The sequence below is a fragment of the Atractosteus spatula genome, chromosome 10 (assembly GCF_055471065.1).
Source record: "Atractosteus spatula isolate fAtrSpa1 chromosome 10, fAtrSpa1.hap1, whole genome shotgun sequence".
Lineage (NCBI taxonomy): Eukaryota > Metazoa > Chordata > Actinopteri > Semionotiformes > Lepisosteidae > Atractosteus > Atractosteus spatula.
In genome coordinates, this window is record NC_142715.1 from 29,008,069 (window position 1) to 29,035,621 (window position 27,553).

At 42.5% G+C, this 27,553-nt stretch overlaps 1 protein-coding gene and 1 non-coding gene across 2 annotated transcripts in view; both read right to left on the reverse strand.

Annotated features, from left to right (window-relative positions):
• The window catches only part of LOC148827801 (scavenger receptor cysteine-rich type 1 protein M130-like), a 446,693-nt gene that overhangs the window by 56,678 nt on the left and 362,462 nt on the right, over positions 1-27,553 (reverse strand). The gene's annotated exons all lie outside the window — the stretch shown is intronic.
• On the reverse strand, positions 20,890-20,971 carry trnal-uag (transfer RNA leucine (anticodon UAG)). The gene has a single exon. It is a non-coding gene; the product is annotated as a tRNA-Leu (tRNA).

The window sequence follows — 27,553 nt, forward strand, 5'->3', positions numbered from 1 at the left end:
TGTTTATTAGAAGCATTATCACAGCTAATGCATGTAAAGCCTTTAGTATGCGACAGTGAGAGTTCAGTTATGCCAGGGAGTGAAGAGAACTGAAATTTAGTAAATTCATATTTAAATAGATTGCAAATCTTCTAAGTGTTCTGTCACTGCAAAATTACAGGAGTCTACCAGCTGCCGGATGTACTTGTTTTGGGACTATTTCCAGTAAGTATCACATTAGTAGTTGTGTGTCCTTACTGGTATCTTTTTAACTGTGAGGGACATTCGGTTATATACAAACGAGACAGAGACACACTAATAATCCTATTTTACCGTGTCCTGCATTTTAATTTACTGATCAGATAAATTGAAATGTTCTGATTCAGAACCCCTGCAGTTCGTACTAATTAGAACTCAACAATGCTCCTGAGTCCTGAGCACTACACTAAGCACACGTTCAGCTGGGCTCTGACTTTGTTCAGCATGACTTGTTGTTGTATTTGAGCTCAGAGCTGGAGATGATCTCCATATTCTACCGCACTAACTAGTCCGAAACTTAGTACACAGTACACACTTTTTAAGTGAAGTCAGGTTGTTAAAAAATTGAACCAGCGCCCTGTCAAAGAAACGTACCCCGGTCTCCCGCGGAAGTGGGGGTACTCAGCACTGTACTAACGAGGAGCGCTTGTCCGCAGCTCAGTGTGAGCTCTGTTTACTGTCAGCAGACATTTCCTCATTTCAAAAGACGTTTTCACCTCCTCTCAGCTTTTTATAGACGGTCATAAATGCTCAAGAAGTAATTCATTTCAGTTTGAAGTCTGTTTCTGTTGTCTCCGCCCTTGATGAAGAAAAGCCGTGCGTGTGAGAACCGGGGTAAAGTAAGCTTGAAGTTCGAAAACGATTTTGGCACGCCTGTAGCGCTTTCACGAAATCTCTTAGAGTTACAAAAACACTTGCTTTGTGTATAAAATATATTGTGAATGCTTTCTCAGCCTTTACTTTTTCGTTTTTATGACATTTTTTTGACAAAGCACGAATATTCTTTTGTCCATATCTTCGCAATGGAAGCACAGAACGCCTTCAAACCAAAAGCATTTTAAAGACCACGACTTGTGGATATTTCCACAGCCTTTACATCGAACTATCAGTGAGCTAATTATCTTTTTTTAAACCTCCGGTTTTTCATCGATGCGTAATTATGCACGAACTGGAACCCGGGGGACCGCTGTGTGCACACGTTCACAACGCGAGAAATACTATTCAATACGGCTTCGTGCGAAAAACCCGTATATGACCATAGGAAGCAGAACAGCGCAGTCTCCAATTACCCAGACTGTAAGCACGGGAATAAAGCTTTGTTTGATTTCTGAAACCCTTCCTTTACATCCTGTTTTCATTCAGGTAAGGGTCAACTATATTCACAATACTACTGACAGCAGGAAGATTAAAATATTCTTTTCTCAGCAGCTTATTAAAAACAGCTCCCATGATGTTCAAACCGACTTTTTACACAGAACACTGACACAGCTTTGTGTTCTGAATCTCTTTTTCTCGTGCTTTTATTTAATGTGGCACAATGCACTGGGATAGGGGTATTCTGTTCACAAACCAATAGCATTTAAACCACAGCACCCACAATGCTGCAAGTGTTTTGCACGCTAAGCAGGTCCTCTGACTTTTCCCAGCTTTGTTTTGGGTTGTGGAACCTTTCTTTATTTTTTTTAAGATTTTCTGAAGATAACACTACAGGTAATACACTGGGATAGGTGGGTCTTTTTCATAGCTCAATAGCATTTCAAATACAACAGCCACACTGCTGAAACCAAGTGTTTTACACACCAGACAGGCCCCCGAACCTCATACAACCTTGCTGTGGCTGTGGCCCTTTTCTTTATTTTGTAATGATTTTCTGAAGATAACACCACAGGTAATACAGTGCAATAGGTGGGTCGTCTTCATGGCCCAATAGCATTTCAAATACAACAGCCACACTGCTGTACCCAATTTTGAATTAGCTTGACCTGATCTAGATATTCTATATACTTTAACATACCATGTTCAGAATGTCACAACGCAGAAATGCAACAGTGAAGTGTCATAATTACAAATGTTCATGATGAGTGATTCTGTCTCTCTTACCTTAGTGTTGGAATTTTAAGATGTTTTGGTAATGAGGAAGGAGGGACATGCCATGTTTACAGGGTCATATTTTAAAAATGGTAAAGTTAAATTTCCTGAAGTTCAGGATTTTGATAGTCTGTCTCTCAGACCTCAGTGTCAGAATTTTGAGCTGTTTTTATAACCTGGAGATAGTTTCATGCAATAAGCAGAAAGTGCCATCACCCTTTGCTCATTCTCGGTTAACCATATATTCTCATATCCCATGTTCTAAATGTCCCAAATGAAAACTGCTATATTAAAAGTTCTTGCAAAATGCAAGATTTTAAGATTTTTAATGATTTTTAATGATCAGAAGGCAAGGTCGTGGTAAATATGCAGAAAGTGCCAGTGAATTCACGTTTTGCCTTTGTCTTATTTACTCGATTTTCATCAGCCCAAAATAAATGTACTCTCCAATCGCTGTTGCTTCTTCAAATCCTTTAACTGAACGTTGATATTGAGGGATCATGTTGTACAAATTGTGGTTTTCTTTTTAAAGCAAATTTGAAAATCTGAGCCTCTATTACAGTTGTCTTGGATGTTTCGCAAGGTATAACAGACCCCTTGCACCCTCAGTTAAACTATTTAAAAATATAACAAACTTAATTGATATAGAACAGCATTTAAGGTTACATGTTAATTACAATTAAGGTAAATATACAAAGGTATTAAAATACAAATGTACAGTCCTGACATAATTATGCTGTCCATCTGTCTTTTTTGCTTGTCAATTTCTCCAACAAATCTGTGTTGTAAATTTTAATATTCTAACAGCGAGAGAATGCACTAATAAGCAAGATTTGTATATCATCTTTTGCAGGCCGTATGAATTTCATGAAAAGCAAGTTGTTCCAGAAAGGAAATGAAAACTTGCATTAAACAAAATCAAGCTACACGTGATCATCCATAGTGATACATTCTATAAGACAAGACAGGAAGAAAGGAATTAATGTCTGGGAATTCTGAGGAATACTGGAACCAATGTCCAAGGATTCAGGATTAGCACATTTAAAAATGACTGTAGAGAGACATTTAAGGTGGATCGGAAAACGCGAATAAGAGGAAGCTGGCAAATAAGAAGCCAACTTCAGCCTTGTTAATGCAATATCATTAGGTGAGGTGAAGTGGAAAAATATTTCTTGCTCTGAATCCTAACATTATTATAGGAGGTATTCTAGGACTTCTCACCTCAGATAAAACTGCCAATACATCAATAATTTCTACTCCATCAATAGCAGCAGTGTTATTGGTACTGAGTAATAAATGTCATCATACAAAAAGTCAAAAGTTTCAACTGCATTCAAGTTTCAACACCAGGCAGGAGGGTCAGGTCTGTCCAGCACCAGAGCAGGATTTGGTTTCTCCAGCAATGCTGGGCTACTGGGAGTGATGCTGGTACGACCTTAATCAGAGTCAATCGTTTCCTGTTGGCACTGCAGTACGCACAAAAGAGCTCAGACTGGAGCTGCTGAATTCACAACTTCCTGGCGGGATTCCGAGGAATATTACAGCCGATGTCTGGCAATTTGAAGGAATAAAGGAGCTGATGTCTGGGAATTCTGAGGAATACTGGAGCCAATGTCCAAGGATTCAGGGAAATACTGGAGCCAGTGTCCTTGAATGTGGAGGAATACTGGAGCCGAGGCTCACACACCTCTATCCATTCACTAACTTCCTGTACTGCAGGTTCAGAGGCCAGTGACTCCTCTACCTGCCCTCAGGCTACCAGACTCTCCTCTGGCCTTCCAGTCTTTACTTCTGTCTCCCCAGAATTAAAAGACAAGCTGTCCATTCTAGCTCCTGACAAATGTGCTTCATTTCAGTTTTTAGCTTTTATTATCCATTTTATTTACCTTTTTGCCTTTTCAAGCTACTATGCAACTGCCTAAAGTCACTCATTAAAAAACATATCTATCACTTCTAGCAGTTCTTGGTCATCTCCTTTGCATGTATAAGGTAAAAAACTACTGTTGCACTGAACTAAACTAAATTCCACCTCTATAATTACTCTTCACTCAAAGACAGTGTAAACAAGAGAATCCCACTGCTAAAACAATTACAGAGAAGGGGTTAAGCTGATATAATTAAATGCACTTTGTTCCCTGACAGAGCTGTGGGGAAGAGCTAAAATAAAGAAAATAGGGTTAAATGAATATTTACCAATAATGGAACAAGTAAAGGGTTTATTCCGTGCTAAAAAGAGAAGAAAGGAAACACAATGTTTCAGTTGTGGCACCTTCTTTGGGTTAACTTTAACTAACCATTTACTTTTAATTAACCCAAAGAAAGCTCCTTAGCCGAAACACTGTGTTTATTTTCTCTCTTTTCTCCCCCCCGATATGCAGCCCACCACCAGCTGTTGAATCTCTCTCTCAATCCTCTTGGGAAGAGGCATCCAGATAGAGGGTACCACAGGGTGGACAGGCACAGCATTTTGACCAACAGGACCCTTCCCTTCGAGATCAGGGACCTGCGTCTCCACCTGCCAAGTCTGACTCTTATCTTAACGAGCTTCTCCTTCCACAGCAGAAGCCCAGTGGCCTACTCATCAGTAGCAATATAGACTCCGAGGACCTTCAGGTGACCCGTCTCCACCTTGAAGGGTAGCCAAGGAGCAGGGCAGTGTCTGCCTTCCCCACCAGAAAGACCTCGGGCTTCTCCAGGTTAACCCTGGTGCCAGAGGCAGCACAGTAGGCCTGAACCACCTCCAAGGTGGACTGGATCTCCGCCACCTCTGTCAACATCATTGTGGTGTCACTGGCATACTAATAGATCAGTGAGGTGGCAGCGCTCCAAGGCAAGGTGATCCCACGCACCCCCTCCTTCCTGCGGATCGCCAGGCCCAAGGGCTCAGTCACCAAGGAGAAGAGCAGGGCAGACAGAGGGCAACCCTGCCACACTCACCTGGTCACGGGAAAGAAGATCATGAGGGAACCGTTCACCCTGACACACCTCAGTATCCCCTTGTACATGAGATTCATGTCCTCTCCCTTTCCCGTCATGTCCTTCACAGGAAGACAGATGAAGGGAAATCCATGTGCTGATTGACAACAAAAAAGTTGCTTCAAATTATTCACCAATCTGTTTTATGTCTGACCACATCTCTCCTTCCTCTTTTGCAGTGAGCACATTACTTTCAGTGTCTTCTCCTGTCTTTTCCTTGCTGTATTACTGTCCCCTTCCCTCATGTGGAGATGGATCCACAGCCGAAACCCTGCTTGTTTCACCCTGTTTGTGCAGCATCAGTCTGTGTGAGGAGAGGGACTCACGCTGCTCCGGTGGTGCAATAGGTCAGCATACTTATACAGCAGAGTCATGCTGAGATTGTGAGTTTCAGCAGCTCCTGGAGTATCATTACTTCTAGTTTTAGCGACTGAAACTAATTGTTAAGTTTAGGTCTGTTCATGTTTCTCTGTCCATTTAGAAGAACTGTATTAACACAGGTAAATATGTTTCCACAAGCCAATACACTGCAGCTACATCTGATACTGTTGCTGTTTGTGGGCCAAGTGTTCCTGGTGTCAGCCTACTATACCATCTTCAATTGGCCCAAGTTTTTTTCTGCCACTTGACAATTCTGCTTCTGTATTTTTGCCAGTCTTTTTTGCATTTTATATAAACAGCTAACATGCATATTCTTTGTTGTATATATATATATGGTTAATTCACAGAAATAGGAGAGACTGCCTTCTTCTTATTATTATTATTGTTTTGTTTTTGTTTCTGAGAGATCTTGGTACAAAGTATATACAGTATAAAACAATTTTACGTTGTACTTCAAGGCTATGGATCATAAAAATTTCACTTTTCCTTGCTGAAAGTCTAACGCACAAGAGAGAATGTGATAAACTTCCTGAATATTTGTCCCACAATAGACACTTTTTGGGGAAAAAAAAAACTTTTAATTTGATGTGTTATCATGTGAACTCTTGCTCTTATGATGGAAGAATATTGTATTTGGTATTGCATGTAATTAGATGGTAATTCTTTTATTTGCTCTGTCCTCTAGTTAAGATGTGTTATTTCAGGAAAATAAAGTATATGCTCAGTAGAGGGGGTATAATATTTTGTCTGTTAATCAAACATAATCAGCAATTATGGACAACCATTTTTTTTGCCAAGGTTGTGAATATTGTAATGCCTCTGAAGTCACATTAAAACTTCCTGTAGAATTAAAAAAAACACAGAAATACAAGCGGGCATGATATCCATATCCTTGTGTCCAGGATATTTTAATGCAACAAATCCTGCCCCGGAAAGTGCCCCTTCTCTCCTTTTGAGCCACTGCCCACCAAAAGGTCTCTGCACGGCTCTGTTTGGGAGATGTCAAGATGCTGAGCGTGTGCTGTGTTTCAGTGTCGGGTGAAGAGCACACGATGTTGTACACGGAAAGCACATTGAGCTCCTTGGACATGAAAATTGCCAGATGGTTAAAACTTCTCTCAGTAAACAGGAGATCCTGTGTCCAAAATCCCGAGGTGCCTTTCTTCCTGTCTTGTCATACAGAATGTATTGTAACACTACGGGGTTCATGTGGGCTCCCTCACTGCCACCACATTAGGTCGGCCCCCAACCGTTGGGGACTCGAACCTGGGCCTCTGGCGTCACTCAACAGGGACCCAGCCTGTTGAGCTAAAGAAAGATCTCCCTTTAGCCCAGCAGCTGCAGCCCCTGCTATCACAGGGAAGGGCGGAGACGTCACCGCGCTGGTAAGCCGGCTTTCACACTCAATGGTGGCTGTTAGTGTTACAGTATAATTAAGGACAATCACATAGGGCTTGATTTAGTTTCATGCAAATATTTACTTCCTTTCTTGGGATAACTTGTTTTTCAACAACATTCATACAATTTGCGAAATATGAAATACAAATCTTGCTTATCGGTGCAGAAGAAATACTGCCAGCTGCCAAGAAAATGACGGATTTTTTTTTCTTTAACCAAAAACCTGCACAGGGAGATGTAGAACAGAAATCCGCTTGAGACGTTTTCGTTGGGGAGGAGGGTTGTGGAAGGGCAAAAAAATAAATCTGTTGCGTTTCACAAAATTCAGTTACGAACGGCGCAAGTCGCAGGTGATTCACCCCTCTTCACTAGGTGGCGATAGGAGGTGCAGTGAAGTTTATATCCGGCTGCAGAGACTCCTCTTTCTCAGCTCCGCTTCTCGATTGTCTTAAAGTCGCCGCCACGTTAACGAATGACGTCATCATACTGCGCAACACTGCATATATTTCACCCACGTGTAGGTGATTGAATCATTTTCTTTAAGTAAAGAAAGAAGTTGTTTTTTTAATAACTTCACTTTCTGAAAACGTAGCGTCTTGTCGGTTGTATTTTTGCTTGAACAGAGCACAGACCTGACAACAGAATCTGTGAAGAATAAAAATAAAGAAGTTGTTGTGTTTAAACATCGCAAGTCAGCCTTTGTTTCTGACCGACTCTGAAGAAGGATGGCGGAGTGCTTGTTAAATCTGCAAACCCAGCTTGACTCTTTCATGCAGGTGTTGCTCAAATCGATCGTGTATGAAGTGTCAGAAGTTTTCCGAAACAGGATGTCTGACTCTGAGGACGAGTTTCAAGACAAACTCCGCAGCGTCTCCCAGATCCTGGTGAGACGTGCTGTGTTTAAAATCACGCAGTGTGTGGAGGACAGTGTCGGAAGTGAAATGGCGCATCTGAAGAAGGAAAACGAGAGCCTGAAGTGGAGATTGCAGCTGAGGGAGAAGGAGTCGGGAGCAGGAGGAGATAAGGAACAGACAGATCGTGTTGGACACACGCTTCCCTGTGAAGTCACTGCAGAAATAAAAGAAGAAATGGACACGGAACTGCAGCTCTCAGGTCAGTGTGGTGACTTGTATGAAGTCAGTGTGTTTAAAACCAGTGTCTATAACTTTCTCACTGGTGAGATTTTTTTTTTAAATAAACTTTATTTTAAAGAAAACATCTCGCAAGAGTAAACATTCTCGTTATCTAACAAACTATCAAAGTGTCATAAAAAAAAACTTTCCTCAGTGGTGAGAATATAGTGGCGAGATGCAGAGTGAAGTGGGAAAGACTTGTGTGATGTAGCAACGGGATTCTTTATTGAAAACTGAACTGTTTTGTCCGGTTACGGTGCTGAAAATACCTCGTTCACATTCAACAATTGTTTCACTGAATCAAGTTGTACTCCGACGTCATTAGGAAACAATATTTATAAATGAACAAGTAATAGGTTTATTCCATGCTGAAAAAAAGAAGAGAGAAAAAACACAACGTTTCGGCCGTGGAGCCGTGTTTTTCCTCTCCTTTTTTTCTGAATGGAATGAACCTATTGTTCCTTTGCAGCCTACGCATGCTGACGCAGCTATCCACATGAACATTTATAAATATTGTAACGCTTACGGCCGACAGGTACTGTGTAAGAGCCGGCATACCAGAGCAGGTGACGTCACCGCCCTTCCCTGTGATAGCAGGACTACAGCTACTGGGCTGTAGGGAGATCTCTCTTTAGCTCACGGTGCTAGGTCGCTGCAGAGAGACGCGGAAGTCCCGGGTTCGAGCCACCTATACTTTGGGCCGACCAGATGCGGCAAGGGCGCCCGCCTGAGCCCCCGTTGCGTTACATTGGTGTCAGAAGTGGGATGGGATAGCCCTTCGCCGGGGACGGCGATTTAAGCGGGGGAGAGTGTAACGCTTACGGCCGACAGGTACTGTGTAAGAGCCAGCGTACCAGAGCAGGTGACGTCACCGCCCTTCCCTGTGATAGCAGGACTACAGCTACTGGGCTGTAGGGAGATCTCTCTTTGGCTCACGGGGCTAGGTCGCTGCAGAGAGACGCGGAAGTCCCGGGTTCGAGCCACCTATACTTTGGGCCGACCTGATGCGGCAAGGGCGCCCGCCTGAGCCCCCGTTGCGTTACATTGGTGTCAGAAGTGGGATGGGATAGCCCTTCGCCGGGGACGGCGATTTAAGCGGGGGAGAGTGTAACGCTTACGGCCGACAGGTACTGTGTAAGAGCCGGCGTACCAGAGCAGGTGACGTCACCGCCCTTCCCTGTGATAGCAGGACTACAGCTACTGGGCTGTAGGGAGATCTCTCTTTAGCTCACGGTGCTAGGTCGCTGCAGAGAGACGCGGAAGTCCCGGGTTCGAGCCACCTATACTTTGGGCCGACCAGATGCGGCAAGGGCGCCCGCCTGAGCCCCCGTTGCGTTACAATATTGTATTTACGTTGTATTGGTCTAAATTTTTACTAAGTATACTAATGATTGTGTATATAAACATTATTTAATTGGTTTAAGTATTACTGTCTTCCAGGGTCTGTGTCTGTATTGAGTCCTTGAATATTAATCCAGTGTGTCTATATTAACCCCTCTCTTTCTCAATGCAGTGTTAGTGTACTGTAGTGTCCAGTCAGTCGGTGTTAACCCCTCTCTCAGTGCAGTGTTAATGTACTGTTATGTCCAGTCAGTGTGTCTGTATTAACCCCTCTCTCTGTGCAGTGTTTATGTGCTGTTATGTCCATTCAATGTGTCTGTATTAACCCCTCTCTCAGTGCAGTACTAATATCCTGCTGTGTGCAGACAGTGTGTCTGTATTAACCCCTCTTTCTCAGTACAGTGTTAATGCACTGTAGTGCCCAGTCAGTCACCGTGTCTGTATTAACCCCTTTCTCTGATTGCAGTGTTAATGTCCTGCAGTGTCCAGTCAGTGTCTGTATTAACCTGCCTCTCTCTGTGCAGTTTTAAAGTAATGTAATGTGCAGTCAGTGTGTCTATTAACCCCTTTCTCTCAATGCAGTGTTAATGTACTGTGTTGTGCAGTCAATGTGTCTGTATTAACCCCTCTCTCAGTGCAGTGGTAATATGCTCTTAGTTCCAGTTTGTCCATGTCTGTATTAACCCCTCTCTCTCTCAGTACAGTGTTAATGTGCTGTAGTGTCTAGTCCGTATGTATCTATTAACCCCTCTCTCAGTGCACTGTTAATTTACTGTTATGTCCAGTCAGTGTGTCTGTATTAATCCCTCTCAGTGCAGTGTTAATGTACTGGAGTGTCCAGTCAGTGTGTGTGTATTAAACCCTTTCTCTGATTGCAGTGTTAATGTACTGGAATGTCCAGTCAGTCAGTGTGTCTGCATTAACCCCTCTCTTTCTCAATGCAGTGTTAATCTACTGTACGGTCCAGTCAGCATGTGATATTATTACAGTAGTCAGTAATAGTGATATTATTACAGTAGTCTTACTTTATACATGGTAGTTAGGTTTCTGACAAAGCTAAATCAGAACATGCCCTTATACCCACATATTCTGCTATGTTTAAACAATCCAAATTGCTTGTGAGTGTACTTGTATGCGTGTGTGTAGTTTAAAGCTTTTTAGTTCACATGGCCTCAGCTATCACTACTATGCTAATGATACTCAAATATACATTGATACCAAACCTGACGCTGATGTGGCTGTCTCTATTCTATTTGCATCCCCGATATAAAAACTTGGGTGACTCAAAATTTCCTTCATTTAACTGTGACTGAAGTCATGCTTATTGGCACCACCCATCACCTTTGTAGGACCAATGTGTAACTCCATCTGTAGATGGTCTTGTACTTGAGCTTCAGTCTAAATTGAAAAACTTGGGGATGATATTTGATGTTCGACCCACATGTGCAGCATGTTGTCAGAACATCTTTCATTCACCTCATAAATATTGCTCGACTACACCCTATGTTATCACTAACTATGGCTGAAAAGTGTTGTCTAATCTTGAATCAACTACTGTAATGCTCTACTCTCTGGGGTTTCTAAATCCACATTGAACAAACTCCAGTATGTCCAAAATTCAGCAGCCAGAACCCTGACCACGTCTAGTACAAGTGATCACATTACTCCTATCCTGGAGTCCTAGCACTGGCTTCCTGTCAAGTTTCATATCGACTTAAAAATCCTCCTGCTCACCTATAAGACACTCCATGTATTGGCTTGGCACCTCCATACTGGTCTGATATTATCACCCTACTCCCTACCTTGCAATCTTCACTCTTCTAATTGTGTTCAACTATTTGTCCCCCAGTCTGTCTACACTCTATGGGTGACATGGCCTTCTCCTGTTTAGCCCCAAGCTCTGGAACTCTCTCCCCAAGGATATCAGAGAGTCACCTTCTCTAAACTCTAAATCCAGACTTAAAAACTTTTTCTTCAGAAGAGCCTTTATTTAACTGTTCTGTACCCCTCTGCTCCTACTGTACTTAGTACCACTGTCTACTGTCTCCTCTAACTGCGTATTCTCATCGTGTTAATTTTGTGTATTTTTTGTTGTTGACATTCTGTAAAATGCTTTGAGAAGCCACCTCTAAAGGTATAAAACTATAACATAGTTTATCCTTATAAAGGTCGTGTCTTCTTGGCCTGTGTTTACAGGCTCAGAGGCCAGTGTTCTCTCCGACGCTGGGGAAAGGGCTCTTCGTGAACAGCAGCACAGTGAGGAGGAGTGGGGCTCCAGTCTGATGCAGGAGACAGAGCTCACTTCCGCAGAAGGGAAAGAGGCACTTAGTGAGCAGCACATAGACAGCAGACAGAGTGTCAGGGATCTGGACTCTGTGGCCATGATGAAGACAGAGCCTGAGAGTGAGACACCTGGGCTCTTAGTATGTGATGATTTTACAGAGAAGATGAATAATCTGGACACAATCAATATTACACAAGGTTGTAATGAACTGGGCTGTGTCTCTGTACAAGAGCACAGTGAAGAACTGGATGTTTTAAATCTTACAGAGCAGGATATGGATCCCAAGTTGATTGACCCTGCAGACCAGCAGACTGATGTACCTGGTGAAGAGAACATTACTGATGTACAGCACACAGAGGAGAGTCAGTACAGGGAGGAGCAACAGCAGCTCCTACAGGGCTTGATAATAATTTGGCCTTGTTCTGTTCAAGTGGAGAGACTGTCACTGCAGAGTCTCAAACAATCATATGATCCCTTAGTATCTGATGATTTTACACACAGGTTTAATAATCTGGTTACTGAGAAAATTGTTGAACTGGAGAGTATGACTGTTCTTGGCCAAAGAGAGGAACAGCTAAATGAACTGGATGGTTTAAGACTCAGAGAGCTGGAGAATGAGCCCCAGATGATTCACACTGCTGAGCAGCACACTGAAGGTCATGGTGGAGAAAACACAGCTCTGTTTCAGCACACGGAGCAAGACCATTCCATGGAGCATTTGCAGAATAAGAGACCCCAGCACAATCAGAGAATGTGGAAGAATAACTCAAGGCCTTGCTCAGATGGAGTGGACAAACTGCCATTATGGCACGGGGAGAAGCAGCGTTTCTGTCAGTCTAGCATTTCACAACCCTACCAGCACCTTCACACAGGAGAGAGACCTTTCAGCTGTAGTCATTGTGGGAAGAGTTTTAGTTGGTCAGGTGACTTAAAAACCCACCAGCGCATTCACACAGGAGAGAGACCATTCATCTGCAGTCAGTGTGGGAAGAGTTTTAGTCAATCAAGTAACTTTAAAACCCACCAGCGCATTCACACAGGAGAGAGACCGTTCAGCTGCAGTCAGTGTGGGAAGAGTTTTAGTCGGTCAAGTAGCTTAATAGCCCACCAGCACATTCATACAGGAGAGAGACCATTCAGCTGCAGTCAGTGTGGGAAGAGTTTTAGTCAATCATGTGACTTAAAAAGCCACCGGCGCATTCACACAGGATAGAGACCTTTCAGCTGCAGTCAGTGTGGGAAGAGTTTTAGTCTAAAAAGCTACTTAAAATCACACCAGCGTAGTCACACAGGAGAGAGACCATTCAGCTGCAGTCAGTGTGGCAAGAGTTTTAGTTGGTCAGGTGGCTTAAAAAGGCACAAGCGCAGTCACACAGGAGAGAGACCGTTCAGCTGCAGTCAGTGTGGCAAGAGTTTTAGTCGGTCAGGTGGCTTTAAAACCCACCAGCGCAGTCACACAGGAGAGAGACCGTTCAGCTGCAGTCAGTGTGGCAAGAGTTTTAGTCGGTCAGGTGGCTTAAAAACCCACCAGCGCATTCACACAGGAGAGAGACCGTTCAGCTGCAGTCAGTGTGGCAAGAGTTTTAGTCGGTCAAGAAGCTTAATAGCCCACCAGCGCATTCACACAGGAGAGAGACCATTGTAGCAGCAAGGTTTATTAAAATACAGGAATTAAGTTTGCTGCTCCCTTGCCAGTCTCTCTCTCCCTCATCTCAAGTGGTGCTTGATACAGAGAGGTCATTCCATTTGGTTCACATTTAAGGTGTTTTTCTAGCTGATAGAGTGTCCTGATAAGGAACAACTCCCAAAGCTGAGACACATCAACCACCCTAACAAATGGTCATCTCTGATGCCTCACTGTCTGGGAGATTCCAAGGGAGAGTCTCATCCCAAGTGGTTTACAACCCCAAGGTCAGAGTGCATGGTTACTCATCCTCACATGGGGCACCAATAAATGTAGGCATCCTCTCACGAGGCACCAATAAATGTAGGGGTTTGTGCATTTACTGGGACAATTGTTAATCGTTCCAGTTAGTCACAAAATGATTCTTGAATGCCCATGGATCTTCCAACCAATGAGCGACCGTAGTTCCTCCAGGTACAACTCCAGCTCCTCCTGGACATCCTCAGACTCAGCTCAGACAGTCACGTAACAGCCAGTGTGTCACAGTGCCAGGACTTTTCCTTGTTCGAAGAGTTGAGAACGGAGGTTGCCAGCATGTAACCAAAGGATCCACCCAAGGTTAGCCCAGCAGCAAGCCTCGTGAACCCACCGCAAACGCTCACCTGATCGAGTGAACTATGGTCAGAGCTGTGGACAGCTGAATATCAGTACTCAGGACTCGCGCTACATCGGGAACGAACCGGTCTTCTTCCTGTCTAAAGAGTGTGACTTGCTCGGATCTGCAGTCACTTTTCTGTGTGCAAACTCTGCTAGTTTCAGCCAACACTAACTAGCCGGTCTTCAGAGAGCATCAGCAGTGCACCGCAGCAGAAATCTCTCCCTCCTTCTCCTTCTCTCACGTCGAACCAACACTGCCTGGCACCGGGCCAGAGAGCGCCGATTGGACACGGCAACAGCCTGCCACTGCTCCTTTGCGTCTGCAGGAGATCTGAATCCCCACAGAGCGGGCGAGTATTCAACGTTCTGCATTACAGCTCGAGAATTCAATTGTTACCTCAACCAGAGTTGATATCAATTTAATTCATATGAGTCATGTACTTGCTTTTGAGTATCTAATGTACAAGTTGTAACAAAGTTCATTTACAAAACGGTCTAAATGAATGATATACGGAATGTATGTCCCTCTTGGTTTGTAACTCTTCGTGATGGAATGTATACCTTTTGTATTCTGCTAACCCTCACTATAAGATCTGTTATGTTTAAATGCACATTTTATGCATTAATAAATGTATTAGTATCCGAGTGTGTGTGTTGCTGAGTTATCCCACAAGGTCGGTTTTCTAATAGCCATCAAAGCCATTTTCTGACTTAATGCTACAATTAATAATTGTCCCTGTAAATGCACAAACCCCTACATTTACTGGAGCCTCGTGAGAGGATGCCTTCAAGCTCCTCCAGTCAGGACAGGAGGATCTACTGTACACAGAGAGTGGTGGGGGTGTGGAACAAGCTGATAACCTGGCTCTCTCTCCATGCACAGCTGGATTAGCTCCTCCAGTCAGGACAGGATGCTCTACTGTACACAGTGAGGTGTGGGGGTGTGGAACAAGCCGATACACTGGCTTCCCAGTGGGCAGTGATTCGTCAAATATACGTATATATCACAGCAATAATATAGCTATATGTATATATACATTGCCGCGACGCATAATCAATGTTGAATTGCAACCGTAAAATTGACTACATTAATAAATGCATATATAACGTCGAAAACACATCTAACACAGTGCCAAAGGCTTTTTATACATTGTTTGTGCCGCATCTAGGAGTATACGGCAATCTGCATAGTGTAAGAAGTAAATTATTTTCACAGTAATTAATTTATTTACACAGCTTTGCATACAAGGGTTTTGCGGAGGGGTCTTCCCCCTGCCTGAAAAACAAAAAGTAAAATGTTTGAGTGCCTATAGATTTTCTATTTTTATTTTCTTAAGAAAAGTTGATACCATATCCTGGACACCCCGTCCCCCATCAGAGCTACCCAAATGAAATCTCGCAGCTATGCCATTGATTAGTGCTTCATGATAGAAGATAAAGACTAGCGATCTGGTATTTGCGATGAAGTTCAGTTTCACATTTTTCGTCACTCTCGCGGTTTGGATTGCCTGGACCGAAAAGTACCACAAGCGTTCATTTTTGCAGCTACATCAACGGAGGTTCTGAATCGTTAAGAAAAAATAGTTGTAAAAACCAACAGAAAGCACAGACTGCTATAACTAGTCCTAGTTATATAACGATTTTAAGTATAATGATAAACTACTGCAAGGAATCGGTCCACCTGAGCAAACAGGATCGTAATGTTGACACACTAACGACACTGATACAGTACGTGCCCTTCCTGGACGGAGAGTCCTCCTGCACATCAAACAGTCCGAATGACTGTTAGTGTCAATTAGTGTTGTCTGACCATTGACAAAGTACAACTATTTTATTAGGGCGCAAGTTAAGTAAATCCTTTTGCCCAAAACTGAAGGGGCGACACTCCTCCCTCCCCCCGTGATGCCAGGCCTGTCCCCATCCTATTCCATAATGTCATTATATATAATACCTTACAACAGTGACCGATCCTTACTAACTGCATGTGTTAAAATTGCACATCAGGGGGGCACATAACCGCGATGTATTATCAATGTTAAATTTCAACCATAATATCGACAATATTAATAAATGCATACGTTGAGAAAATATCTAACCCAGCATATTTTCCGGTTATATACCACAATGCATTGCTAGTATTCGTTGGTCACCATTTTGGCCATGTTTTTCAAATGTAGAAGATTGAAGTATTCGCAGATATCTCAGCAATCCTCTTTTGACGAGTAAGTATGAATAATAATAATACTATCTGAATACAAACAAATCTTTCTTAATATTATTTTGATTAAAATAGTACGTGAATAAGCAAAAAATGGCACATAAAAATAGTGTGAATGGGGAAGATGACACAAAATCGTTTTGCCGTTTCTCTAATTATTCTTATTCTATGTTGTACTTTCAAACTTTGGGTACTCTTTAATTAGGACAGACTTTATTGCTCAACTGCTATGATGCAAGCTAAATTTTATACATTTATTTCAGCTTTGAGCTTAGTAAACCGTTTCATTTTTTAGATTATACTAAAGAAGATATTAATCATCATTTATTTGGGAAGTAATATTATATAAGTTTCTCCTAGCTGCGGTGCTGAAGTCCCACCCTACATCAACAGAAAAAGAAATAAAGGAGCACGCAATACGTTACTTGACGAATGCATATGCAAGGCAGGGGGCCAGGAGATCTGGACACTGAAAATAATAGGTTTCTGGTTCTGTTAGGACAATTAGACAGGGTTTGCAAATAGTGGACAAAAATCGTCTTAACTTCCATTGTAATATTTTTTTTCTTGGAAATATAGAAGTTGTACATTTTAAAATGTATATTTGAATCAAAATGAGGTTTTGAGTTAGTGTGTTAATGTAATTAGTTTGTGTTTGTCATTACTATACTGTATATTGCCATGTTACCAGAATTTGTAGCTGAAGTTTAAGACTAGTTGTGTTTTTTATGGTTATTGCCCATATGTTGATTGTTGATTGATTGTATACAATGTATAATTTGAAATACATATTTTTCAGGTGTGAATGTGTATTTTCAGAATAAATTTCTAAACCAAATCATTGGCTTGGTTTACTAGTTTCTACACCTGTAAAACCTATCTTTGATGTATAATAGACCTCTACCCATATACGTATAATAGGCCTCTAAAGTTATCCGTATAATAGACCTCTAACCATATACGTATAATAGACCTCTAAAGTTATCCGTATAATAGACCTCTAACTATATACATATAATAGACCTCTAAAGTTATCCGTATAATAGACCTCTAACCATATACGTATAATAGTCCTCTAAAGTTATCCGTATAATAGACCTCTAACCATATATGTATAATAGTCTTCTAAATTTATCCGTATAATAGAACTCCAAACATTTACGTATAATGAACATCTAATCATAGACGTATAATTGACGTATAACAATAGACGTATATTAGAATTTCATTCTAGACGAATTGTGGACCACATTTAGACGTCTAAGGTATGCATTTAATAGACGTATATTATACGTCTTTTGCCCACTGGGGTGTTTTTGTATCCACGAAAAACCTCGCATGAAAGTGAAGTTGATAAATTTTACTTGTAAAATATTTAACACGTTACAGTGCCAAACTATTAAAATACATCAGAAAAGTACCCGAACTCACCCGAACGGATGGGGGACTTTAACATGCCTTTCAGGAATCTGGAAATTCACTTTTAGGAGTCTTCGGAAGTCTGGACCCAGATGTGCTCGTACAGTGAGGAGGAGTGTTTTGACTTCCTGCTTTCAGCTTGTGCATTGTTTCTACTTGTGACCACCGATAGAGAGACGCTTTACCGGTTCACAAAAACGTCCCGGGAGTTTTCTGGGTTAAGAGGGAAGAATAAATGTAATAAATGGAGATGTTATAGCCGCTGGGGAGTATGAAGGCGGTTTAGTGAGGTGGTGGTGTGTGGAGGGAGGAGACGCGTATTCCGCACGGGCAGCGCAGAGCAATGAGTCGCACCTGCTGCGCGCCGAGTCCTGTCCTATATAACCGCTGAGCTCGGACACACACAGCATCTCCAGCCAGTGCTGGGGATGGAGATAAAGGTAAAAACTGAAGAAATGCTCAAGCAAGCACTTCAATGGATTGAACTGAGAGATGCATTTCATGATGCACTTTTCACTGATGAAACAACAGTGGCTTTGGAACAGTTTTCAAGGTCCATGGCTGGGGGTGGAATATCTAGAAGAGGCCCAGGACAACTTCTTAATTTCAAAGGAATAATGGATCGGGAATTCTTCGAGGAAGTCATGATCAAACAATCTACTGCCCCATACATCAGGGAGCACTTTGGATCCAGGCATCATTTCTGTCAGGACAACGATCTGAAACGCACAGCAGCAAAGGGAAGACTTAAAGCAGAGGAAATAAACTGGGTGAAAACTCCAGCAGAATCCCCAGATTTAAATCCAATAGAAATGGATTTTTTTTAATTTAAAAAAATAGTATGAAAATGTTTTCTTGACCCTGGGGGGTAATTATAAACGTAAATATTAAGCCCCAAAATAAACACACAGTAATAAATAACGTTTTCTACGTTGACCTTTTTATTAAGTGATAGACAACAAGCAGGGCGATGACTTTCTATGCAAGCTAGTAGAAGAAATAAGTAGGAGACTCGAAGCTCAGCAACAACAGTAATAGAGTGTGTATTCTCCTCACACGGTACAAAATAGAACAATGTAGAGCACATAACGTGGTTATGTATCGGAAATGTTTACAAATATTGTGGTAATTGTGCAGTATATGCTTCTGGGAACACATTTGTTTCTCTAGCAGGTAATTGCTCACATCTGCTGCCGTAGAGTGTTTTGGAATCTACATGCTCTCCCCCCATAGTTATCAACAATGAAAATGTCTCTGGAACAGGCATACTGCGTGGATGATAAAGCGAAGACTGGGGGATCCCAAATCACCTGCTACTGAAAACAAGTGTTTGACGTGTGAATGTGATGCCTGTGGCGCACCGAGTGCGTATCCTACAGTGTGAGTGCATTTCCACAGCTATTAAAAATGGTTGATCAATTTAACAGTCCGGGTGTGGCAAGTTTTGACTGTTTCCTATCAGTCTTGTGTGAAAAGGAACCCCTCGTTCATTGGAAGGTTCACCTGTTCTACTCATATATGAGCCTGCACTGCAACAGCCATAGTATGGAGTCAAAGACTTTTTATGGGAAGACACATGGTGCATCAGCTGCTCCGGCTTGTAAAGTGAGAAGGGTAATCAAATCCAGAGGGCTTCATTTGAAATATCTGATTATAGTGCAAAATACAATATATTTTTGCTGTGTTAAATTATACATTCTATTATAAATATTTATTTGCACACTGGCTATGTCCCTGACCTCTACAAACGATATATTGATGACTGCGTCGGTGCCGCCACATGCTCCAACGATCAGCTTGAGTTCTTCCTGCACCATTTCACCAACTTCCACCTGTCCCTCAAATATACGGTTAACATATCTTCCACTACTCTTCCGTTTCTAGACATCAACTTCTCCATCAACTACCCCCGACTGTCCACTTCAGTTTATTACAAACCCACGGATTCACACAGCTACCTCCTGTACAGCTCATTTCACCCCAACCACAGTAAAAACTCTCTTCCTTTTTCACAGTTCCTTAGGCTACGACGATTATGCAGCGACGAGAACCAAGCCCTCGAAATGTACTCCTTTTTCATCAACAGAGGATACCCCAGCAGTGTGATTGACAGGGCCCTTGCCCGAGCCAAAAACACCCCTAGGACCATCAACCCAATCAGGAACTCCCGCCGTAACAACCGCATTCCTTTGGTGCTTCCTTACCACCCTAACACACTTCCTATCCCCACGACCATTAACCACAAGTTTTCCATCCTACAGGATGATCCCTCCATTGGGGCCCTCTTTTCTGATCGCCCTATCATCTCATATCGCCGACCACCTAATCTGTGTAACCTCCTTGTTCACAGCTCCCTTGACCATCCCCAACAACCATTCACACCAGGAACTTTCCCTTGCAACAGAGCTCGCTGTATCAAACCTGCAAGTACACAGCCACCACCACACGCATTCAAGGCCCCTCAGGGACAATTCCAGATCACCCAGATGGCATATTGTACCTCCAACAACTTTATTTACTGTATCTCTTGCAGTAAATGCCCCGCCATCTACATTGGAGAAACAGGAAGGAGACTCGGAGACCGCTTCAGAGAACACGTCAGGGCTGTGAAGATTAAAGATCTTTCCAAGCCCATTGTTTCTCATTTCACCTCTGACGGCCACGGCCACGACCACTCTAATCTCTCCGTCTGTGTTTTCAAAGACGGTTTTCCGAACTCAGAAAGACCACCGAAACCAAAATTATTCTGCAGCTAGGATCACACATTCACATTCTCCCTTCCCTTAACGACAGACTACTGTTCTTTTAAATTTTCTCCATTCATTGGAAGTTTCATTTCACACCTCTCTGCACCCATTCTGACTTCACACCTCTTAATTGGCCTCTCTTTCTGTCCCCTGCTCCCGCCTCTCACTCCTCCTCCCTCCCCACCTTTGTTCTCCCGCTACTTTACCTTTGCCTACTGCCCTGTCTCTCTCACACCTGAAGAAGGCTCCATGGCTGAAACGTTGTGTTCTCTTTCTTCTTTTTTTCAGCATGGAATAAACCTATTACTTGTTCCTTTGCAGCCTACGCATGCTGACGCAGCTACCCACCAATATTAAATGTACTTGCCGCCACACTACCATGTGCACTGGCTCAAAAGTGATCTTGGCAGACGTTGTTCCCTACAAAAAGCTGAAAGTGCCAAAGAGAATTTCTCTTGAGAAAACAAAATATTTTTTCTTCCTTGATGTTAAGCTGACAGCCTGTCTTTTAGAATGTCTATCTCTAAACACCTCACGCAGCCTCTCAACAGACTAGCAAAAAGAGCTTTTACTGATCGTAATGCATGTCTTAAAACACTAACATTTGGCGGTGGTGGGACTCGAACCCACGCCCCCAGAGAGACTGGAGCCTAAATCCAGGGCCTTAGACTGCTCGGCCACACTACCTTCCACCATGCCCATCTTCCTCACGTTGCTGGCTTGGCCTGGGGGGGCTTCAGCTCTTGTCATCGGATCTAATGGTATCATGACATGTGGAAGTGACTGCACCTTCATCTTCCAAGCTGCTTTCAATAGCACAAACGGTACTTTCACCAGCACAAACGTAGCAATAACAAAAGAGGTGGGATTCATCCTTTGTGCTGTTTGTAGGGGCGCAACTCTACTGGGATCTACTGAATTGAAGAGCAAAAATCAAAATCCTCTGCTATTACTGTTGCTTTTTTCATAGTTTCTTCAAATCCTTCATTTGAACGTCAATTTTGAAGGATATTGATCATAATACCACATAAATTGTGGTTTTCTTGTGATCGCCAAGTTTTTTCAAATACCAGCCTTTTTTACAGTTCCTTGCTTGTTTCACAAGGTGTAATTGCCCCCCTCGCATCCTCAGCTAACATATTTTAAAATTACAATATATTATACAGCATGCATGTTTACATTTATATTAAAATTAAAGTAAATATACCAGAATACATACAGTGCTAACCCAATAATTCTTGTGAGGTTCTCCAACAAATCTGCCTTGTTATTTTAACATGTTTCAGCTGAGGGTGCAACGGGAGTATAAATGAATTTTCCCGCCAGCCATTCAAAGACCAAATTCCATGAGTGAACATTATTTTCTCAGACATTGCCAGCATTGGACTTTGCCGGTGGTATTGAATTACTGTATGTCCACAACTGTTGTAGTAGTTTCTTCTTGAAGTTCGACTCGTGCAAAGCACTCGTAATATCATAGGTGTTAAAGTTTCGCTGAGTCTAATCGACGTAATTGAAGCTGTTTTGTTATTCTGTTGTAAAAGCCGAAACCCGAAACAATAGTAGTGTTAAGAGGAAATGCCTCCTAACAGCTGACAAGTGCTCCTAGTTAGTGTCATGGTGTGTATCCCTGCCTATCATTGGGAGACGGGTAGCTTTTTTAAACTCGGATTCCAATCTTCAATGCTTTGTGTGAGAGCTTACATAACTTTCCTTTTCTCACTTTTTCTGACGACTATTCCAAAGGGGCACCCTGTCAATTCCGAATACTTTTCAAAAATCTGCCTGCATGTTTGATTATTGTCATTTCATTTAGAAAAAGTTCAAATAATGATCACGAACAAAAAAGGGATAAAGATGCGAGTCAATCTTGAATCAGAGCTGGGTGACACGGTCTTCTGTTCTGGTTGTACGAGAAACAGGAGGAATCGCCAATCTCCTATAGAACATGAGTTGAATCAGGAGTAAGACATTTCGTATACTTGTGCATATGTCAACGCCAGACCTACATCGTAAAACTAAATTAAAAACTAACATTAAGTTGTCAGAGACATTCATTTATATACAAACAAGAGACAGACCGAGTAGTAATTTACATTAGTTCAGGTGGGTAAACCTGAACTAACTAGCTAATAAACCTATTAATAATTCTACATTAACGTGTCCTACACTGATCAGACTAATTGAAATGGTCTGATTCAGAGCCTGTGCAGTTCGTGCTAATTACAACAATGCCAGTTCTGAACCCTCATCACCGAACTGAGCACAAGTTCAGCTGTTCTCCAGCTTTGTTACGCATAGTTTTTCATTGCAATTAAGTTCAGAGCAGGAGCTGATCTCCAGACAGTACAGTGTTAAGTTGTCTGCAGCCTCATGCGAATTTCGACAACTTTTCCCAAAGTGTTTTCTATAGCTTTCAGGTGCAGTTCATTTATATAAAAGAATGTAAGTGATATAAATACAATGAGCCAGACGGCAGTCGAACCTATAATCTTCTGACGCGAGGCCTGACGCGTTATTCATTACGCCACTGACCCTGCTATTGGAGGGCCAAAAAAACAAGTTTTCTATATTTTTGTCTGTTTAAAAATCACTCTAAAAAAGACAAAGGGTTTGTGTGTCACGCTAAAATTCCGCTTCATTTCGAATGCAAATAAAAACCGTTTTGTTCCAAGAAATCGTAAATTTGTCACATCCTTCATACTATACTTCTCTCTTGTATTAGTAAAGCATTTTGATTTAAACTGAACACACCTAAGTGTATAGCTGTATAGGTTTCATCTATACACTTACACATAATAAGTATACGAATAAGTACTCGGAAGAAGCTGCAGCTCAGGTATTAGAGAGATTTAAAATCGGATCGGAGGATTTAGAGTCCAGAGTGCAAACCAACAGCTGACACAGGTCTTCTATAGGACCGTTTTGATTTCCTCTATTTTGTCCCCGTGACGTCATTGTCCTGCTCGCAGCCAAGCCCGACACACGTCTGGTTTCTGTCGCTGGGTGCACACCCTACGGTCCATGCAGGTCCTAATACCCCAGTACAATGACGGGGACACTAAACTGTAAACAGGTGCCGTCCTACCGGGGTAAAGTTAGCTTGAAATTCGAAAACGATTTTGGCACGCCTGTAGCGTTTACACGAAACCTCTTAGAATCGCGACAATACTTGCTTTGTGTATAAAATACATTGTGAATGCTTTCTCAGCCTTTACTTTTTCGTTTATATGACATTTTTTTGACCAAGCACGAATATTCTTTTGTCCATATCTTCACAACGGAAGCACAGAACACCTTCAAACCAAATGCATTTTAAAGACCACGACATGTGGATATTTCCACATCCTCTACATCAAAGTATCAGTGAGCTAATTATCTTTTTTTAAACTGCTGGTTTTTCATTGACGCGTAATTACGCACTAACTGGAACCCGAGGGACCGCTGTATACACAAGTTCACAATGCGAGAAATACTGTTCAATATGGCTTCATGCGAAAAACCCGTATATAACCATAGGCAACAGAATAGCGCAGTCTCCAATTACTCAGACTGTAAGCTCGGGAATTCTGCCGTGACCTGGATTCAAACTGGGGTTGTTGTGGCCACAACGCAAAGTACTGATCCCTATACGATCACGGCGAGTTACCGAGACACACGTGGGTGGGCGGAAAAGGCTGTGCTCTCTTCGTGTGACATAATTCAGAAAAGTCCTGACGTTGCATTTCAACTGAGCCCCAGTATACATCGACCCTTTGACAACTCTCTTGCATGTTTTCTCATATTTATGTAGTTCGCTTGCACAATGCCCAGAACAGTGTGGTTGTGTGCTCCCCTATGGTCTCGCGGTTAGGATTCCTGGTTTTCACCTAGGCGGCGCGGGTTCGACTCCTGGTATGGGCACGTGTCAGTTTTGCCTCCTGCTTTCCAAAAGATCAGCACCGTGTACGAAGGAGCCACATTAAAACCACTCGAACGTGCAAAACGTGCGAGAAGAGGGGGAGCTTGTTTCCAACCGAAGACTTCTTGCGTGTGAGACGAACAAACAGTTATACAGTTAATTAAATCATCAAACCGGCTGAGGAGCTGAGAGCTCGGTGGGAAATAAAACCAGGAGATACTCTTCAACCTTCAGGATCAGGCGTCTGATCCTCCTGGCTTCTATTCTGTGGAGATTTGTTTAAAATGCTTAAAAGAGCTCATTACAGGGACTTGTGCCCTTTCTCTTCTGCTCTCCGGGAGTATGCTATACAATTATTTTAGTCTGTGAAGTAAACTATTTTTTTTGGTTTAATGAATTTTATACTTGGTTTGTTGCTCTCCATTGCCAGCTGTTACGAATCGCCTTTATTATTGGAGATGTTATATCTGTAAGAAAATCCCCCCGGGCTCCGGACAGGAGTCTCCTCCAGCGGAGACATGTCTGCTCCGTCAGAAAGAGCGCTGTGATGTCATGGACACCAGCCAGAGCACCAGGATCAGAGAGCGAGACCGCGGGAGGCGAGTGGAGCGCACGGAGGAGAGTTATTGATCACTTATCTATCGACAACCAATTAATTCAACTGAAGAACCGTAGAATTAACGATTAACTTCACCGATTGGTGAGTACTGATTCTTTTCCCGTTCTTGACCCTGTTTTTAATATCTAGAAAACGGTCAATACCGCCTGAATCGATCAATTACAGTACCATAGTCTGTTTAGTGTTAATAATGTTCAATCCGAAATTAAAGAATGGTTATTCAAATTATTATTTAGGAATTTAATCCTAGAGCTAGAGAATTATATTCCAAGTTGATAAATTTGTTTAAGTAACAGTTGAAATGCATTTTCCATTTGTTTACAAATCATCAGTATGGTAACCACGGCGACACGCACCACGTCACTGTGCCCGGCTAGGCGTCTCGCCTTCGTCACAAAGAGCGGTGTGACGTCACGGACAGCTACTAATACTAATGCTAGTGTATTCTTGTTAATATTAGTGAGAGTACCACTGGTAGTTTTAATATTAATGCTAGTGTTCATGTGAGTATTAATGATGATAGCGCTACTGATAGTTTTAATGCTAGTATTCATGTAATATTAGTGCTTATTATAGATTTACTGTTAAACTATTTACACTAGTAGTTCAGGTGGGTAGCTGCGTCAGCATGCGTAGGCTGTTAATACAGCTGAACAGCTGTGATTTAAGGCCACAATTCCTGCTGGGCTAGCATGAAAAAATGTCATATAATGATATGACAGCATATTTTTAGAGAGGGACATATTATCTTCAGTAAAACTGCACTATCTCTTCACTCCCCTGTCTTTAGGAAATGGGCCTGTTTCGACAGAGCTTTACTGGAACTGCAGGTCAGATTGTGCAGTGAGTTTGTGGTTTGTGCAGTGCAGTGTGATGAGGTATAGAGAAAGACACATGGGGGAGCCCAGTGTTCAGATCTCTAGCGCTGTACAGAGACACACAGGGAGTCCAGTCAGAGCTCTATTGCTGTACAGTGAGACACACAGTGGAGCCCAGTGCTCAGAGCTCTAGTGCTGTACAGAGATACACGGGGAGTCCAGTCAGAGCTCTGTTCCTGTACAGTGAGGCACACAGGGGAGCCCAGTGTTCAGAGCTCTACAGGGTGACAGGTCTTCTACCCACACAGCTGCCTCAGGGCTCTAACAGCTCTCTCAGTGTGTCTTTCAGGGCTGAACAGGAGGGGCTATTCCTGTCAGAATGGAGGCTGACTCTTAGAGCTCCAGAGTCAGTATGAGGAGAAGCTCCCAGACCTGACTGCTGCCAGAGCCTCTGAGCCTGAGTGGCCATGAGCCCTGAGCTCCTCAGCAGCTGAGAAAAGCCTCCTGTCTCCTGTGGTCACAGTGTGGTTGTACACCTGCACTGTCTTCCTGCTCCTTCTCCTCTCTCTCCCACTTCCTGTCTCTCTCGCTGTGTGTGCTCTTATCTGTCCATCTCTCTCTCCTTTTCTCTCACTCTGACAGTCTGTGCAGAGTATCTGAATGGGATGTAACATTGATCGGCAAAGGAAAAGACTTCTCACAGGCAGAATAAAAAAATGTATCTCCTCTCAGTCAGATTCACAGCTCAGACTCACACACAGAGCATTGGATCCCTCAGTACTTTACCAAAACTCCTACCTCCTGAACAGACAGAAGCTCATCTCCATCCTTCTCTTTATCCTGACAATCTGAGTTCTTCAGTTGAATTGTATTCTAGATATTAAAAACAGGGTCAAAATGGGAAAATAATTCGTTCTCACCAGTCAGTGAAGTTAATCGATGATTCTACGGTTCTTCAGTTGAATTAATTGGTTGTGAGTATTGCCACTCTTAACAGTGTATTATGATTCTCAGCAGCAGCAGACCAATGATTGTGTCTACAATAGTGACCAGTTGACCTGGCTTTAGCTCTGAGCAGTGGGACTCAGATCACACAGAAGACCTGTCTGTGTGTGATTCCACACCAGCCCTGGGATTCAGCGTCTCCCACACATCTCTCATGGGGAGTCTTATAAATATACAGTTAAACAGAGTCTGATAACAGTTATACAGTTAATTAAATCATCAAACCAGCTGAGGAGCTGAGAGCTCGGGTGGAAATAAAACCAGAAGATACTCTTCAACCTTCAGGATCAGGTGTCTGATCCTCCTGGCTTCTATTCTGTGGAGATTCGTTTAAAATGCTTAAAAGAGCTCATTACAGGGACTTGTGCCCTTTCTCTTCTGCTCTCCGGGAGTATGCTATACAATTATTTTAGTCTGTGAAGTAAACTATTTTTTTTGGTTTAATGAATTTTATACTTGGTTTGTTGCTCTCCATTGCCAGCTGTTACGAATCGCCTTTATTATTGGAGATGTTATATCTGTAAGAAAAGCCCCCTGGGCTCCGGACAGGAGTCTCCTCCAGCAGAGACATGTCTGCTCCGTCAGAAAGAGTGCTGTGATGTCATGGACACCAACTAGAGCACCAGGATCAGAGAGCGAGACTGCGGGAGGCGAGCGGAGCGCACGGAGGAGAGTTATTGATCACTTATCTATCGACAATTAATTAATTCAACTGAAGAACCATAGAATAATCGATTAACTTCACGGATTGGTGAGTACTAATTCTTTTCCCCTTTTGACCCTGTTTTTAATATCTAGAAAACAGTCAATACAACCTGTGACGATCAATTACCATAGTGCCTTTAGTGTTAACAATGTTCAATCCGAAATGAAAGAACTATTATTCAAATGATTGTTTAGGAATTGTATGCTAGAACTTAAAAATT